At 46.8% G+C, this 15,049-nt stretch overlaps 1 protein-coding gene across 4 annotated transcripts in view; it reads left to right on the top strand.

The window, feature by feature from the left end:
- The first annotated feature begins 3,865 nt into the window (after nt 1–3,865).
- Nucleotides 3,866–15,049, top strand: part of RASGEF1B (RasGEF domain family member 1B) — a 42,500-nt gene continuing 31,316 nt past the window's right edge. For all 4 annotated transcript variants that reach the window (XM_063136195.1, XM_063136196.1, XM_063136194.1 and 1 more), the window contains exon 1: nt 3,866–3,874. The gene's annotated coding sequence lies outside the window, so the exon portion shown is untranslated. The remainder of the gene's footprint in view (nt 3,875–15,049) is intronic.

The following is a 15,049-nucleotide window of genomic DNA, read 5'->3' as shown; positions in this document are numbered from 1 at the left end:
TGATGGTTGCCGACTCGTTTTGTCAGGGCTCCTGAGCTTTAAACCTACGTAGAAGGCAAAGCATCATCTGTTTAAGTTCTGAATGGTGGGCTGCTACAGTCTTTAACAGCTAGAGGGCAGGCAGAAAGTTTTCAAGGGAGAGCTTTTTTTGACACAGAGATGAAATGACAAAGCCTCGGATGCCAGATTTTTGTCTGGCCTGCAGCTCTTATATATTTTTTTCTTTCTGATTCTTTTTTTTTGGGGGGGGTTGTTGTTGCTGTTGAATATATCCCACTTTCTGCTGTAGAAACATTGCTGAGAACAGTTTACAACCATTTTAAAAATTACGGTTAAAAATAACAACACAATAAAACAGTAAAAGCAATAAAAACAGAGACAACTACAACAGGTAAAAGCAGCTTAACAAGGAATGTTGTACTCCTTTTGGTGCCAGGTGAAGACCTTTTCATTTTTCCAGTATTTTAGCATCTTAGCATCGCAGTCTTTCAGCTCTGCTGTTTTAAATCTGTGTTATAAACCTCTACATTGCTGCTAGTTTTATTGTGGTTTTAAGCTTACCTGTTTTATATTTTATGCTGTCTTTTGTGGTTTTAATTTGAGTGAACCATCCAGAGAGCTTTGGCTATGGGGCAGTATAGAAATGAAATATATAAATGAGAGATCAAGCGATTAAGCCTATAGGCCTTTTTTCTGGCTAAATCTGCATAGGATTGCATGCTTAAAGTAAATCCCATTCATGTCTACTCAGGAATAAGATTCATTGCATTTAATGGGGCTTATTGTTCCTAGGTAATAACATGAGAAAAGCTGTGCTGGATCAGAACAAAATACTATCTAGTTCAATATTGTGTTCCCACTGTGGGCAACCATATGCCCCAATGGGAAGCCGACAAGCAAGACATGAGCACCCTTCGGCTCATGTTCCCCAGCAAGTGCACCAGTTGTTGGGGAACATGGGTGGGAGGATGCTGTTGCACCATGTCCTGCTTGTTGGTCCCTGGCCGATGGCTGGTTGGCCACTGTGTGAACAGAGTGCTGGACTAGATGGACCCTTGGTCTGATCCAGCAGGGCTCTTCTTATGTTCTTATGTTAAGTGCTGTACATGGGCATATGGCCTCTGACTTCATGGACCAGCCCACGCCAGAGCTTTCTGTCGGCCGTCGCCACCCCCAGCTCCCCCAAGGTCAAGTCTGTCACCTCCAGAATATCATCCATCCATCTTGCCCTTGGTCGGCCCCTCTTTCTTTTGCCTTCCACTTTCCCTAGCATCAGCCTCTTCTCCAGGGTATCCTGTCTTCTCATTATGTGGCCAAAGTACTTCAGTTTTTCCTTTAATACCATTCCCTCAAGTGAGCAGTCTGGCTTTATTTCCTGGAGTATGGACTGGTTTGATCTTCTTGCAGTCCAAGGCACTCTCAGAATTCTCCTCCAACACCACAGTTCAAAAGCATCTATCTTCCTTCGCTCAGTCTTCCTTATGGTCCAGCTCTCGCAGCCATAGGTTACTACGGGGAATACCATTGCTTTAACTATGCGGACCTTTGTTGTCAGTGTGGTGTCTCTGCTCTTAACTATTTTATCAAGATTTGTCATTGCTCTCCTCCCAAGAAGTAAACGTCTTCTGATTTCCTGGCTGCAGTCAGCGTCTGCAGTAATCTTTGCGCCCAGAAATACAAAGTCTGTCACTGCCTCCACGTTTTCATGTGATATATAGCCATTAGAACCAGTAGCCGTTGATAGCCTTCTCTTCCATGAGCTTGTCTAGTCCCCTTTTAAAGCCATCACTACAGTTGAAATCTGCACAGTCTGCACTGTGTGAAGAAGCATTTCCTTTTGTCCATCCTGAATCTCCCACCAATCAGCTTCATGGGATGATCCCGGGTTCTACTTTGATGAGGGAGAAAAGCATCACGCTATCCACTTTCCCCACACCATGCATAATTGTATTCACATCATGCTTCCCCATCTCACGATTTCTTTCTCAACTCAAAAGCCCCAGTACCCAAAGTGCATATAGCACCCTTCCCTAACCTTGTGTCCTCCAGCTCTGTCGGACGACAACTCCCATCATGCCCCATCCAGCATGCTGGGAGTTGTAGTGCAACACATCTCGTGAAGGTACCAAGTTGAAGAACGCTATTATTAAAGCATTACTTTTATTAGGGGCACAATCCTACGCATGTTTAGACAGGAAAAAAAGTCCTACAACTCCCAGCGTTCCCCAGCTATCATGGCTGGTTGGGGGATGCTGGGAACTGTAGGACTTTTTACTGTCAAAATATGCATAGGATTGCACCCTAAGGTTGCTATCCCATAGCTATTTATTGGGCGAGTAAATCCCATTGAACTCAATGAGACATACTTTTGAGTTAATTTTGTAAAGCAAACAGATCCTGTAAAGCAAAGCAAAAGACGACGATAATGATTATGATGATGATGAAGAAGAAGAAAAAGAATAGAGGCTAAATGTACCACCCTCTGTCAATAATTTGATTTAAATTCAATGATTTATTTATTTATTTATTTTCTTTTTCATTCTTTTGGTTGATCATGTTTTGGAAAATTAATAAAATTACTTTAAAAACTTGTATAGGGTCGCACTAAAAAAAACCCAATACTTTGATCGTCAACCAAACAACCTGTTGGTTGTTTTATTATGGTTTTAATTTTTGTGAACCGCCCAGAGAGCTTCGGCTATTGGGCGGTATAAAAATGTAATAAATAAATAAATAAAAAAGAAAGAAATTAGTTTTGTTATCGTAAAACATTAAACTTTTAAGAATCGCTTCTTAAAACCCTTTTTTAATAAACGTTCCCCCCTACCCCCGAAGTTGATTTAATCTTCGATTCCCCTTCTCTGGCCGAGAGAATGCCATCCAGTTTACCACCTCATTGCATGTATAACCCCCACCCCCACCCCTACCCCCCTTTTTAAAAACGCCTGCTCTGATCGCGGTCTCGGAGCTAACCCTCCTTTCTTCAAACCCCCCTCTCCGCTTGCATTTTCTCTGTCGGGGGCGGAGGAACCCAGGCACAGCCCGACCCAAGCGTTGCTTTTTCCTCTGTCTTCTCCCGCCTCCAGCTTTCGTAGGCGGCGACTGGCGCGTCCCGGACCTGGGATTGGTGGGAGAATCCTGGAGAGGAGGAGCCCAAGAGCTGGAAGGCGGGGGGCGTGGATGCTACTGGCGCACCCGCGAGCGAGCGGGGCAGTCGGCGTTGTAGCCAAAGCCGCTGCTCGAACTGCAATTCCGGCTCATCTGTCTTGTAGCGCCGTCCTTTGCGCTATCGGCGCTGAGCCGGCTTGGCTGCCGCGTGGTGCTTCGGACTTTGGCTCAAGAGCCCGAGAGGCGCTGGAGTAGCTCTACTGGTTACTCCCGAAGGGTTGGGTGGGTACGGGTGGGGTGTTTTACGCGCATCGGCGTCTTACTAGCCGAGAAAGGGAGCTTGCGTCCCCCGTGGAGATTCCCACCCATCATCCCCGGCACCTCAGCTCTCCAAAGAGGCTGGTCTGACTTGGCCAAGATTCGCCCCAGAGGCGACGAAAGCGGGACCGTGCAACCTGTCGGGAGATCCGATTTCAGCTGGGTAAGTGAAGGGCCCGCGCTCTGCCGTGGATGCGCGTTGCTTCTGCGTTCTGTTGGGGTTCTCGGCTTGGTTGGGTTCGTTTGCGCTGCGCGCCCTGGACACGCTCAGGGGACGCGGACCGCGGAGTGCGCGGGCCTGTGTGGGTTTACCGTAAGTTCCCTTGACTTCAACGGGAGTCTCTCCCTTAGCCGGGCGCGTTTAGGATCGGTGCCGCCTTTTACTCACGCGTGAGTGACGACCACCGGAGTAGGACCCCAAGACCTTATTGCAACCTTGGCGGCCCAGGTCGGGAACGGAGCCGGTCGAGGGCGGCGTCTTACGAAGTGTCTTGCGGCGCAGAGGGAAGGAGGTAGTGAAGAGTTGGGGATCAGGAGGCTCACGAGGGTGTGTTGCCATGGTGTATTCCATCCATTCCCAACCGGCGCCCTCCGGCGGGGATGATGGGAGTTGTAGTCCAGGCGCATCTGGAGGGCGCTGGTTGGGAAAGGACGGCTTCTCACATCTCCAGGTCATATAAAACGGAACATTTGCTCTCGAAACCAAAAGCTGTAGCCCCGGACATGCATAGGACTGCGCGGTGATGATATGGATCACTATCTTGCTGAAGTGATTTTGCTTTTCCTATTTAAAAAAAAAATGGGAGCAGGGTCCAGTATGTTCTTCATCACTTCAATTTGGGATCCTACGCTTGTTCATTTTCTAAGCAGTGTAATATGGCTAGGAATATGTTAGGGCTGGCTTTCTGGGAGTTTGTTTTTTGTTTTTTTAGGGGGAGGGGTTGTTTTTGATAAACAAGAACTGAATTCTCGTCTGTTTCCAGAAGACTCCCTTTTCAGACCTGGTAATCAGATCTGGAGCGATCTTGCTGTGAGGAAGGAGGAGAGGATCTGGTTTGTGGGGCTACTTTAGCCTTCCCCAACCTGATGTACTGGCTGGGGCTAATGGGAGTTGTAGTCCAAGACATCTGGCAGGCACAAGGTCGAGGAAGGCTGCTGTAATGGGAGAGACACGCTCAGAGAGAGAATTCTCTGATGTGCATCCAACCTTCTGTGGGTGGGAGTCCTTCCATTGAGGCCCTGTTGGGGCTGAATAGCTTGAAAAACGAGGATCACTGGGATTTAAAATGTGTGTGCAGGAATTGGAGTTGCTGTCACTGTGTGAGTCAGTGAGTGGTTTGACTTGGATCTTCTTTACAGGTAATTTTACAAACACTAAAGCAATCACGTGGGTTGAAATACACTTACTAGGCATTTTAGTTGTTGACTTGTCAGTCAATGGAGAACTGGAGTAGACTTGCAACCCGATCCCCTAACCGTGTTCGCTCGGAAATGAATTCCACCGATTTGCTCTGAGTAAATTGAGCTTAGGGTTGCAGCCTGAAACTTTATCGCCAGCTGCATGCAGCTCTGCATTTCGAGGTTTGTTTGTTGTCAAGCAAGCCTTGAACCAAACATCATGACTGAATCCATTCATGGTGGGTAGGTGCATCCGTAGCAATGAGCCAGGATGGCTGAATAGAACTTCCATGTTCAGGAGCAGTGTATCATTTAGGGGCACAATCCTATGCACATTTAGACACAAGTCCTGCAACTCCCAGCATGGCTGGCTGGAGAATGCTGGGAGGTGTAGGACTTTTTTTTCCTGTCTAAACATGCATAGGGTTGCGCCCTTAATGCTAGATGCATAGAAAGAGGAGGTCTGTTGCCTTCATGGTCTGCCTTTGAAGCTTCCAGGGCCATGTGAGGAGCTACTTCTGCAAATGAGATGCCGGATTAGATGGCCTGACCCAGTAGGGCTGCTTTTGAGCTGCGTTCTTATATACACTATGATTAAAATAACCAATGAATCTAGGACTAACTGAAGCTGCACAATTATGTAGATCAGGTTGATCAGGGTTAGGATCTGTGTGCAGTTCTGTAATAATTGTAGACCCTGAATTTAACGCTTTTATGAGGGTTGGAGGTGTAGTTGGATGGTAATGTGAGTTACTGAAAAATGTGGTCCGGGGGCCTGACCCTCCTGCTCAGTCCATGTAGGGGCCTTGTCCTCTGCCCCAAAGTCCTACTCTGATGGTACCACTAGGATCCTCTATATTCACGACTCCCCAACACATTTCCCCACTCGAATGAAAGAATCAAAGCAAAGCAGGTGCCGCCTGCTTGTGTGTGAGCCAAGCAAAGAGCTGGGGGAATCGAGGAGAATTGAAACCTTATTATCCAGAAATGAAACTGCAGAGGCGGCAAGTTGAGATCTGTCTTTCCTGGCTGGTGTGTTTCCTCCGCCTGTGGGTTGAGCCCTGTAATAATTCTTCCCTTCCACTCTGCCGTGTGTTAACGGGTTTGTTTTGGCTCTCTTTGCCAAGGCCAAAGACGCGGCAACATCCTCCTCCCGCAGTGTGACCATGTGTTTCTTGCGAAGTCCTCTAAAATTAGGGCTGGGTGAGACAAGAAACCGAGAAAGCCAAAGGAGAGAGCGTCTCCGGAGGTCACACGCAGGGAGGATGGGTTGGGCTTCTGCCTTGTTTTGATCATAGGATGATGACCTGACAAGCGAGATTCAGATATGAACTAGTGACTCGTTCCTTCCTCCCCCAACGTGGTGCGCCATGATTTATATGTGGCTACGTGATGCACTTGCCGATGCACGCCAGGAGAGAAGTGGATTGCTGGATGGGGGTGGGGTGATGTTGAAATGGAAGGAGCAATGCCATCGTGGAGCACATTCAGAGGAGGGCAACCAGGATGATCAGGGGTCTGGAAACGAAGCCCTATGAGGAGAGACTGAAAGAACTGGCCATGTTTAGCCTGGAGAAGAGAACACTGAGTGGGGCGACATGATAGCACTCTTCAAATTCTTAAAAGGTTGTCACACAGAGGAGGACCAGGATCTCTTCTCGATCTTCCCCGAGTGCAGGACACGGAATAACGGGCTCAATTTACAAAAAGCCAGATTCCAGCTGGACATCAGGAAAAAACTTCCTGACTTTTAGAGCAGTACGACAATGGAACCAATGACCTAGGGAGGTCGTGGGCTCTCCCACACTAGAGGCATTCAAGAGGCAGCTGGACCATCTGTCAGGGATGCTTTGAGGTGGATTCCTGCATTGAGCAGGGGGTTGGACTCGATGGCCTTATAGGCCCCTTCCAACTCTACTATTCTATGAATCTGTGCACATCTGCTCAGAAGAAAATCCCGTTGAGTTCAAGTGCTGTACATGGTGGCAGCCAAAGCTGTATCAGCTATAATGAAGGTTACACTGGACGGTGTGTAGAAGAGTTTTTTGCATGATGGTTAGAGAGACTTAGCTACCATGGTCAGTTTGATATCAAGCACAGCAAGGAAAATACAAACTTGCAAGATTACACAAAGCTATAGTTCTTCAATTGATTTCCCTCCCAATAGCGATATGTTACAGATTGGGTTGCCAGTCATTTAGATTCCTTCACCAGTATGAATGGTGTTTTCTTGGAAGTGGGACCCACTGATTTACATGGGATTTGCTGCCACATAACCCTATTGGAGGATCTTGGCCAATTCCCCAATCTGGAATACAACACACATCACCCCCCTCATGTTGGGAGTTGTAGCCCAACACGTCTGAAGGTTGCGGAAGGCTGGCCTATGGGTTGCAATCCAGTGTGCATGCAGCTGGGAGTAACGGCTCCTCTAAACAAGCGATTTATTGCACACTCGTGATTGACCACTCACAAAAGTTTGCAGGTCCTTTACATGATGTCGTCAACAACTAGGGCGTCCCCCGCAGTATCCGTTGGAAATTCTGCCATGAAAAGAACCACTTTTAAATTGGTAACGTCCTGAAAAAAGTAGGAACTTATGCCACTATATGGCACTATCTCAATGGAACTGAACGGAGGGTAAGAATTCAATTCAAACCTCCTTTCCACTCTTCTCCACCCATGTAATCCAGCCCATAACAATCATACCAAAAAGCAGGAAGCACAAATGCCCCGGGTCAGGAACGCGGTTTCCCCTTAATGTAAACACATCCTTAGTTCCACTGCAGTGGTGGCTGGAGCTCATTCGGGCTGGTGGGGCAGAGTTCAGGGCAGATACTCAATACACAATATTCTACTGAGATTGTCGGAGGCGGGCAGGAGAAGGTCATGCGTGGCAATCGTCAATCATTGGAGCACACGTACCTGGTTATGGGGGATTTCTCTGCCACAAGTGGGTGGAGGAGAGTCAGGGGGTCACTACCACATTCACCCCAAATATAGAGCCTGCTCTGCAGCAGGCCTTACTTCTGAGATAACGGTGCGTCGGACTGTGCTGAACCTTTCATTGCACTTAACTGTCCTGTGGGAAAGTTACAGGTAATCTTCCTAAAGATTTGTAATAGGGATAGGATTTGCTTCCATAGAAATTAGTTTCCTGAAAGACGTGAGTAAGATAAATGCACTTGACAAGGGAAAGAACTTCCCAAATGTTTATCAGCTCCTGCTGGTTAAATCTTACCATCTAGTTATTATGAATAACTTAGCCATGAAGGACATGTTACTTCTGAGCTGTTTGAAGATTGGAACACCTTTCCCACCAAAAAACTTAACCAGTGCACCACACTGGCTCTTCGCATTATTAAGAGTATTGGACAAGCTCTTGCGGAGACCTGGGTTCAAATCCTGTGTGACTTTGAGCCAATAGCTATCTCCCAGCCTATCCTACCTCACAAGGGTGGTGTGAGGATAAAATGAGGAAGAGGGCTAGGACCATGTGTGCAACCCTGCGCTCCTTAAAAGGAGAGATGGATTAAATGTAATAATAAATAATTGCATGTGCATTAGTGTGAACAAGAATGAGTGAGAGTGTTTTTTTGCTTTGAGAGAGAGAGAGAGAGGGAATATGAACTCCAGAGAGGCAAAATAGAAAATGTAACATCTTATTGGCTCCATATGTGAAGGGGGATGTAAGATTTGGAGCAGTGCAGTACCCTTGATCAGGGCAGAATGAAAGCACAGCTGTTCCTTAGCTATATGGAGAGCAATGCTGATTCCAAAAGCGAACACCTTGGGATTCTTCAAATGAACAGCGGCTCTGTGAAAAAGCAGTTGTCCTGTAAGAACTGCACCATGGTTCCCATGCGTAGAAAGCGGTTCAGGATATGGTGCAGCAGCCTTATTGAAACTCAGCAGGTGTGGCTGCAGGTAGTGCTTGGCTGGGAGGCAGGTGGGCAGCCTGGAGTTCCGGGATGGAAGAAAAGCAGCGTACAAAAGTAATCAAAACAAAATGTTGTTCTGGAGCCGGTGCGATGGTGTCATCCTTTGCTTTGGCTCTCTCCCAGTGAGTTTTGGAGAAGCTGTTGCGTCGGAGGTGTTTGGATTTGCTCCCTGTTAGTCACTCATTTTCAGTAAATACCTCCTCATCTGATAATCCAGAGGGAGGGTGCCATTAGAAAGAAGAACAGAAGCACTGCTCCTAAGTGTGGTTCTATGCCGGGAGTGGAGAACCTCAAGCCCTGTGGCCAAATCCAGTCCCATGTTGGCTCTCTGGGGTTCCTTAAATAGCCATGCCCCCTTCCCCCCCCCCCCCCGGCTCGCCCCCTTCCCCAGTCACCAATCATTTGGGTGTTTCCTTCCTTTTTTGCATTTTTTTCCTCACAGGGGGGCTGCCTTCACAATGCCAAGCTGGTGCTGTGTTCCTCCTAAACCCTGCACTTTCGCTTACCAGGGGTGGCATCAGGTAATCCCATGTCAAGGAGGGAGTGCAGGGTTTACTGGAGCCGCCCCCCACCCTGTACTTGGATTCTGGTGACCAATCACTGGTTGCCTCCCACCAGGACCACCCCTGAATTGGCCACGGAGCGAGGTTAGATGGCAGAAGAGACGGGCTGACCTCGCTCCCACTGAAAAAGTTGGGGTAAGTCCCTGAGTTTTTTTTACTGCACAGCTTCGCAGAAAAGCCCTGCAGTGGCTGTGAATCTGCAGCTGCATCATATAACTGCCGCAGTGCAGATTCGCAGCCACTGTGGGGCTTTGAGCGCATATAGACAACCCCCTGGGTGACTCTGTCCCAGTCGCTGACTCAGCCTAATGTACGTCACAGGGTTGTTGTGAGGCTAACATGGAAAGGAGGATAGCCCTGTAAGCCGCCTTGGGCTCCTTGCAAGGGGGTGATAAGGCAAGATATAAACGTAACCAATTTTTATTAAAGTATGCCTTTTATTGGTGCTGCAAGATGTAGAGCTAAATGGCAACAAGGGATATCTGTACTTTTGCTGTGTGTGTGTGTGTCTGTCTGTGTCTGTGTGTGTACCTACGTGAGTCTGCCTGTCTAGCCCAATGTAAAAATAGGCAGATTGAAGCCAATATCCTGAGACATTTTGCAAAACAACAGTATGACTCAGATCTATTCTGCTTGGTCTAAAGAACTCTTGTTTGCTAGTGTCGCCATGAAACGTGTGGGTGTGCTTGCCTTAAGTATGTCTGAATAAAGAGGTTAAAAGTTAAGGCTCTTACTCATCCTAAAAGCAGGCTTGCTCTCTCCCTCTACTTATCCCCCCCTCAATAACACCAGCACCCTTTCTCTTTAAGTTGTTGAGTAGCCTAGGGGGAGATGAGCAGCCTTTTGCTTTCAACTCCATCCCCTGTGCCTCTTCTGCGCCTTTGAAATATCCCACTTAATCTGTTGACTGTGTAGGTGTGATGGTTTGTAACGCTGAGACTTTGATCCGAGGGCTTAGAGTCAGGTTCCACCTTCTGTTCAACATGAGAATTGCTGGCAGCTAGCATAATCCAGCCGCTGAAGGCTGGTGGTGTAACTAATTCTCCTCCTAAAACCCACCGCCCGCCCCCTTCCTTTGGCTAGGTTCCATTGGAAGAAATTAGGATCGGAATAATCTCACGAGAGTCTGCTGGGTAAGGAAAACGTGGGCCTCTTGGGCTTCTACCGTCCCCGAACGGTCTGAACCTGCACACTTTCTCACTGCAGATCGTCTTGGGGCTGATTCATACTGATTTCAGACATGAAACATCTTTGCTGTAAAAGCACTAAACTGTGAACAACAAGACGGGGCAAACTTTGCGTTTGCAAATGCATCGCAGCCGTACGTTCATTACGGAGCTGGGATGGGTTGCGAGTCCTTGTGAGAACTGTGTGGAATGGGAAACCTGGTGCTGCAGTCCTTATAATCCCGGACCATTGGCCATGCTGGCTGGGGCTTATGGGAATTGTAGTCTAAAACATCTGAAGAGAACCAGACCACAGCTAGACCTAAGGTTTATCCTGGGATCATCCAGGGTTCGCCCCTGCCTGAGCACTGGATCCCCTGTGTGTCACCTAGATGAACAGGTTTGACCCCTGGACGATCTAGGGATAAACCTTAGGTCTAGCTATGGCCCCAGTTTGTTTACCACCCCTTCTCATTCTCAGCCTGCTAGTAGAGGGACAGTTCACTTTTGCCAGAATTGAAGGTCTGTCCATCCCCCTTTCTATCACTACATCCATTTAAGCTTCTTACCTGTTTTTCTTCTTCCCATTCTTCTTCTCCCTCTCTGCTCTCCCCACCTGTGTGAAATTAGGCCTAGGGATGCAGGTTGTCCAATCCTGATCTGAGATAACACTAAGGCCCTTTTTACACCTAAGGATTATCCCTGGAGAATGAAGGGATCGTCCCTGCCTGCTCCCGGGATTCCCTGTGTGTCATTTGGATGCATAGGGATGATCTTGGGACATAGGGATGATCCTGGGACGATCCCAGGGGAAAAGATGTAGAAATGGCCTACGAAAACATGAGCTGCTTAGTTTCAATCCTGGATCAACCACATATAGATAATTGCCTTTTGGCAAAAGTGAGATCCTTGTATTGTATTTAATACCTTCACACCTGGTTTGAAAAGTTCTTATGATGTATCTGAGTTAGACCGTTGGTCCATTGCCAGTATAGGCTACTGGCAGCAGCTGGCCAAGGGCTTCAGGTGAGGGTCTTTCTGCATCCTGTTCCCTGGGTGCCCTTTTAATTAGAGATGTGGAAGACTGAATCTGGAACCTCCTTCATGGGATCTACCATTGAGCGAAGAGTCCACCATCACCAGCCAGGCATGCTGTCTAAGGCTTCAATCCTATGTCCATTTACCTGGGAGTAAGCCCATTCAACTTGTATAGGATCGCGCCGTTCGGTGTGTTCATCACTTGGGTTTGAAACCACCATGACTAGGGAAGCATCAGCTCATAAATTCTCTTAATCTGTGGGGGATCGAAGTAGAAAAGCTAGGCAGAAAATCCAGATGTGAAGCCCGCTTTGTGTACTAGCAAGAAGCAGCCTATCTATGCCCACATTTCAACATGGGCTATTGTCCGAAAGCGCTTCCTTTCTGTCTTCCAGCTGCTTGGTTGTAAATAACGGCTTGGACAATCAGCCTTTGCCTCAAATCCAGCCTGCTGTGTGGAGAAAGAGCAGTGTTTTATTGCATGCTTTGGCTAGCCAAAGTCTGTTGTGCATGCCTTTCAAATTAATTCATTCCGTAAATCACACGAGCTTTTCCTGCAACAGAATGGGCATCAGGCTCGACTTCTCCAGGGTCTTTGGTGACTTGTAGCCCAACAGCACCTCTACAAGTATTGGCCTGCTAATCCATGTTACACAGGCTGGCTGGAACCTACAGTTTTACAACACTTTAAAAAGGGCAGGGGAAATAGGTGAATTTTAAGAACGTTTAGGTGGTTTATGCACAGAAGGCCTCTATGAAGAAAGCATGCAGAAAGGGGAAGGGGGGGGAAGGCTTTCTAGTTTGTGAAATCAAAGAGGAATTGATGATGATGATGATGATTTATTTATTTATTTATTTATTTATTACATTTTTATACCGCCCAATAGCCGAAGCTCTCTGGGCGGTTCACAAAAATTAAAACCACAGTAAAACACCCAACAGTTTAAAACACAATTACGAAATACAGTATAAAAAGCGCAACCAGGATAAAACCATACAGCAAAGTTGATATAGGATTAAAATACAGAGTTAAAACAGTAAAATTTAAATTTAAGTTAAAATTAAGTGTTAAAATACTGAGTGAATAAAAAGGTCTTCAGCTGGCGACGAAAGCAGTACAGTGTAGGCGCCAAGCGGACCTCTCTGGGGAGCTCGTTCCACAACCGGGGTGCCACAGCGGAGAAAGCCCTCCTTCTAGTAGCCACCTGCCTCACTTCCTTTGGCAGGGGCTCATGGAGAAGGCCCCCTGTAGATGATCTTAAGGTCCGGGTAGGTACATATGGGAGGAGGCGTTCCTTCAGATAACCTGGCCCCAAACCGTTTAGGGCTTTAAATGTTAATACCAGCACTTTGAATTGGGCCCGGACCTGGACTGGCAGCCAGTGAAGTTGTAAAAGGACTGGCGTAATGTGATCTCGCCGGCCAGTCCCTGTTAATAACCTTGCTGCCCTGTTTTGCACCAGTTGAAGTTTCCGGACCGTTTTCAAAGGCAGCCCCACGTATAACGCATTGCAGTAATCCAAACGAGAGGTTATCAGAGCATGGATAACTGTAGCTAAGCTATGATGATGATGATGATGATGATGATAATCTGATAAAGATGGTCAAGAACTATTTTTCATTGCCACAGAAATTAGGACCCAAAATAATAGATATAAGTTAGAGCTACCTAGATTTCAATTAAATATAAGGGAAAACTTCTTGATGGTAATATCTGTACAACAGTCTACCGATGGAGGTTGTGGGTTCTCCATCTCTGGAGGTTTTTATGAAGAGGCTGGGCAGCCACTTCTCAGGGATGGTTTAATTGGTTTCCCTGCACATTGCAGAGGGTTGGATTAGATGATCCTTGTGGTCCTTTCCAAACCCCACAATTCTATGATTCTATAACCTTAGGCCCAGGGGCCAAATCCAGCCCTCCAGGGTTCCCCAGATGTCTCACCCACTTTTTCCCAACTACCAGTTGTTTTGTAGTTTCTGGAATTTGTGCAGCATTTTTCTGATTCTAGAAGGTTAAAATTCTATAAGGTTTAGTTAACTGACAGTAAGTGCTTTGAGCTAAAATATGTACTCTGAGCCCCACCCCCTTTTGCCTTCAGCCCCTCCCACCACGAAATGCGGCCCCTGAGAACTTATCAAAAAGGTTCTGCACCCCTGCAGTAGACCCTATCAAAACTATGACTAAGCCTGGATCCAGCCCAGTGTATTTTTGTTTCGTTTTTATTTAATAAATGTGTTTGTTTCATTTTGTTATGAATGAAATCCAGCTAGACACTGACCTGATCCATAGCTGCTTAGCGGCAGGAAGGTTGGTATTTCATGTGCCTTTGGACTGTGCCCTGGAGCCATTACCTAGGTGTTTATTACCTTAAAATCTATTTTTCGCATCCCTGGACAATGAACTCTGCAAAAGCAGGGAGGAGTAGCCAAGAAAAGCTGGATTCTGTGTCAGAAAATATGATAAATACATGTATCTGCATGTTCCACAGATAAATTCTTAATTCATTAGCTAGGTGAGGCAAAGAGCTATGCATGACACTGAAGGCCCAAACCAATGGGAAACCTGCTCAGTCTGCAAAGGCTATCAGTGGCTACTAATCCGGATGGTTATATGTTACCTCCAGGATCAGACTTGGGAAAGCGGTATATAAGAGGCAGGAGTCACACGTCAGCTTTATAGTGGTATTGAAGTGCACTGACAACTGTTGGGGCCCATTGACACATACCATCAAGGGGGCTTTGTGTTTAAGCAACACTGGCTTTCCCCTCCCCGTTCTATGTAACCCTTTTTGAAGCTTGAAGAGACTTTCAACAGCTTCTTGGGCTACGACATGGGCTGCAGGGGTGGTGCTGGTGGTGGTTCAACGGAAGCAATTTGAGCATCCCAGCTGTGTATGCCCGAGGCTTTGGGTGTATGCCTAAAGTAGGAAGGCATTTGTTGCATCCTGCCCGCAATCTGATATGCAGCATTTATGCTGGTGATACACAGGGAAGAGAGTTGAGGATTGCTCCGCTGGCTGTAAGAGTAGTATGGAGATGAACTGTTGACGGGAAGCGTCTTTTGGGGTGGGGGAATGACAGGAGTGGTGTATAGTTTGGTTGGGATTGGGTGCTTGCAAAACAGTAAACAGAAGAAGGCCTGGGAAAGGGACGAGATGAATCATAGAATAGCAGAGTTGGAAGGGGCCTACAAGGCCATCGAGTCCAACCTCCTGCTCAATGCAGGAATCAACTAAAAACTTTTCTTTTTCCTAAAGCTTTTAAAACTTGATGTTGTGCGGACTTTATACTGTTAGTTTTACCCTACCCTGTGCCTGTTTACCCTACCCTGTGCCTGTTGGCATTCTCTTCCCCTCCTTATTGTTTTACTATGATTTTATTAGATTGTAAGCCTATGCGGCAGGGTCTTGCTATTTACTGTTTTACTCTGTACAGCACCATGTACATTGATGGTGCTATATAAATAAATAAATAATAATAATAATAATAATAATAATAATAATAATAATTCCTGACA

This window comes from Elgaria multicarinata, chromosome 10, assembly GCF_023053635.1.
Source record: "Elgaria multicarinata webbii isolate HBS135686 ecotype San Diego chromosome 10, rElgMul1.1.pri, whole genome shotgun sequence".
NCBI classification, from domain to species: Eukaryota; Metazoa; Chordata; class Lepidosauria; order Squamata; family Anguidae; genus Elgaria; species Elgaria multicarinata.
Note: the sequence above shows the minus strand (reverse complement) of the source record. Positions and strands in the feature narration are given on the sequence as shown.